Source organism: Asparagus officinalis, chromosome 1 (assembly GCF_001876935.1).
Source record: "Asparagus officinalis chromosome 1, Aspof.V1, whole genome shotgun sequence".
NCBI classification, from domain to species: Eukaryota; Viridiplantae; Streptophyta; class Magnoliopsida; order Asparagales; family Asparagaceae; genus Asparagus; species Asparagus officinalis.
In genome coordinates, this window is record NC_033794.1 from 39859069 (window position 1) to 39863412 (window position 4344).

Sequence of the window (4344 nt, forward strand, 5' to 3'; positions counted from 1 at the left end):
GATCCCCCCCCCTCCCTCTAGAAGAGTCATAGGCTGAATATGCTTCTGTGCATGCCACAAGAAGGTCTGAAATTTGGTCCCCAGCGATCGAAGTAATAAATGATCGAGCGTCTGTCCTCTCAATTAGGTCATTAATCACTGAAGGATTTAAAGGGGCTAACTCACAAATAGCTTCACTAGAGCTACTCTCTAAGTGCTGAAATAAGTAATCAGCAAACTACTTCAAGCTTATCTGAGCCTTCTTCTTTTCCATGGAGCCCATACTGGCTGGAGCAGTCTGATAGTAACACGTCAGATCCCAGAACGTGTCATGCTTGTTGGAGGAAGTTCTCTTCAACTGTTTTAGCTGCCGGTTTGAAGGAAAATAATTCTGAAACAGGTAATCTCCCATCGGAAGGATAAAAACCTTTTGCATCTCATGAAGAGATAACCCAAGCTCTCCATTGTAAGCCAAGAAAGTGTTGTTGTCAGGGTTGTAAAGCTCTAACAACGCTTAGAAGTGGTGTTTACTGATCGGTAATCCATACATGGTGGCGCGTACCGATACTAACAACTCGTTGCACTTTAATTCATTCTCCTAGCATCCGAGCACATAACTCGTCATGTGAGTCCACCACCTCTTAGGCGGCGAGTGAACCCAACCATAATACCTGCACTCTCTCATAGGGAGTTTCCTCCCAAGTCTGGCGAGGTAGTTCCTCACTATGTTTGCAGCTATCAACACTTCATCCGGCGATGCTGTATCAAGTCCCAGATTCCCTGGTCGAAGGCCACGAATAGAGAAAAACCCATCTGAATCCAGAGTCTTATGCTGAGTAATAAATCCACAGTTGACACGCTCGTGATCATCTGTAAGATGCCAAGACATCTCTTGCCTCTCAGCTTGCGCCTCTAAATGTGCAAATAAATACTGGCGAGAAATGGAAGGAATGTATAGATGACTTCCGTGATCATCGTTCAACCAACACTCATCATCAACAATCAGCACATCTAGATCCTCAACATGATCCCCGAACAAGTAATCTGGCTTCTTCAAAGCCTGAGTAGAGCTGTAGTCTTCAGTAAGGAGAGCATATGTGATCAACTGCCACAAAGTGTGACGACCCACATCTCGTACTAACTGAGGAACCCCTTAGGTCTAGCCCGATCTAACTGAGGAGTTGAACCAATAAGCAGCTTATCAGCACTAGTGGCAAAAGTTTCCCTACTACAACCAATCGTGGCATGAGGTAGGAACCCATCTGTCAAAAAATCAACTGAAACAGATAATGCACAATTAGAAAATTGCTGCTAAAACTAGACAAGGAGTTGAACTCACCTCATGAATTGGTGAGATAAAGTCGCCGTTTAGTCGACTGGTGAGACGATTTCAACTGTTTTACACGGAGAGATGACATACATTATCACGCAAATAAAATGATAATATACCCAGCCCCACAGAGTGTAATACAGCATGAAATCACCCCATATGCCTGAAGACGTGTATTGGCCAAGCAAAATACATCCTTTAAAGCGTTAATCCCCACGAAGGAGAACATCGGCTCTTCCTGAGTGACTCGACAAGGAGACAAATGAGGGTGCAAAGTATAGAATATAAAATTTGTAAGAGTTATAAAAGCTCACCCCCGTATGAGGAAGCTACAGGAGCCTCCCTCTCGCTATGCTGAGAAGTCGAGCGACTCCTATGAAAACACGATCGTCATGGAGACATGGCGAACCTGCAACATAAATTAGCGGGTCAGGTACAATCGCAAATTCAAGGACCCAAAATTAAAAAGGGAAATATGAACTTTAACCAAAACTCTTACAAATAAAATGGAATTTTACGGTTAAAATCTAATTAAACCTATAGGTTCCATACATGCAAACAATAGGTTCAATTTGCATTCAAAACCTTCATGATCAACTTTTGGGCAAAATATCAAAAATACCCCTCATGCTCAAGGCCCAATGCTAGCCATGAGTACATTCTAAATTTGGCCCTGATTGAAAGGGGAAAACCCATCACCCTCAATATCAAAATTTCAACCACTTTTGTACGTAATTGCCTCAAGAAAGTTTGGCCAATTTTGCACATAACCCCTTCCAAAATTTTGGCCATAAATCCACATCCAACCTCCTCAAATTTTCGGCCATGGGTATGCAACCCAAGCCCCCAAAATTTTGGCCAATTTTGCAACAAACCCCCTCAAAATTTTAGCCAATTTTGCAACAAACCCCCTCATAATTTCGGCCATGTTCTTAAGCTTCTCAAACACAAGCTTCAAACTTCATATTCATGCCAAAAAAAACCCAAAAGTTCGGCCATGAATCATGAACTAACTTTTAAGTTTCAATTTTTCCAATTTATGAGATCAAAAAGCCCTAATCTTGGCCGACAAATTCATGAATCAAAACTAAACAAATGCACAAGAATTATGGAGAGGAGCATACCCAAATCAAAGCTTAATAACCCAACTCAAAAGAAGCTTGAGAACCTAATAAGTTGGGCTGGGAGACACGCACTCACGCCGCGGAAGCGATATCACCTGAGAGAGAGCCCTGACTTTTGTTTTCACAAAAGCACAAGTCAACCTCCATATTCTTGTTTCTCAAAGGAAACTAGAATAGAAAATGAAATACTCAACAAAGTGAGGTATACAAACTTCCTCTCAGCAGTTCTAGGACTGAATGTCGAGGGAACCAACAAGCAATAGTCAACTCTTGTTCTAGCTCAACCTCTCATCAATTCTAGGACTGACACAGAGATGGGTCAAACACGCCCTTATTACAAAACGGTCCAACAAAAATATAAAATACATAGTCTAACAGAAATAAAAGGAAAGTACTACTAAAATAACTAAATCTAATATCAGACTAAAGTAAGGTTCTACAAAAGAGATCTAGCGCTTATCAACTACTACATAAAGAAAAGTCTAAGCTTCAGATTGTTCTTCTGATCCATCTGGAAGACCTCACTGCTGCAAATCTTCTGGCTCTTATACTATCCCGAACTGAGGCTTTCTGTCTCCTAAATCTGACGTACACCAGAGAAAAACAGGTATACGTCAGCGTGTGCGACACACGGCAAGATCCCACAGAAATAGGAACGATCGAACGACCAAAGCAAAACAGTGATAATAATAATAATAACATGCAAATGAATTACTAATAATCTAAATGCAATCTATCACTGGAATAAATTCATCAGAAGAATCTAAGAAAACTATCCAAGTGTCAAGATCACACAGGTAATCAACAGGGTAATCATCCAAGTATCCAAATCACACAACTAGATGTAATTAATACTTAATTATCTATAACTTGAGACGTAGTATGTCGAGCGAAATAATCCAAACAAGGAAACCCTCATATATATACCTTATGTCTCAAATTGTAGATAATTAATTATTAATCCCGATCCATGTATGATCAGAATACAATTAGTCAACATCTCACAAGAATCATACTTAGCCAAGAATCGAGGTCATGTAACTAACTATCTCATCACTCGTCTCAAATGATCAACAATCTCAATATCACTGTTCCTCAGACCCACCCCGGTGACTACACAAACTTCACCGGCGCGAGCCTGGAATACAACCACAATCACAATATCTCAGCTCCTCAGACCCACCCCGGTGACTACACAAACTTCACCAGCGCGAGCCCGGAATATACATCAACAATCACATATCACAACTCCTCGGACCCACCCCGGTGACTACACAAACTTCACCAGCGCGAGCCCGGAATATACATCAACAATCCCAACCACTCACATGGACCAAGACTTCTCATCCCAATTCTCGTAATTCCAGGTCAACTACACACGAGATTCTAGATCCTAACTGTGCCATACAGGTCACTATAGTCATGTACTTCTCATGAATCTCAACATGGAATAATAAATGCAGTTACGCTAAGTGTCAATGTCATAAAGTGTGAATAGGAATCATGATCACATGCAAGAAACATACGAGAGTTAAACTACTATTAACAGATATTTTGCACACGAATCAAAATATTTTCCTCATTATAAATAATTCTAAAAAAATTCTGTAATTACATTGTTTCCTTCCAAACATCACGAAATTAAACATAAACTATTTTTGACATATCTATTCATCACTTATAGCATCGTTTCGCAAAATATAATCACGCAAATAATCACGTTATAACATAATCTAGCATAGTTAAATCAACGCATATAATTAATAAATTCTTAACGTATCAAAAAATTAAATAGACAAGACCTTGAGCAAGAGGGATCTTGCCTACGCGTCAAACAGATCGACGTTGGCGGCGCGGGGCTGGTTCGAGTGGGCTTGCCGACGAGGGGGAAGCTCGGACTAACAGCTGCAG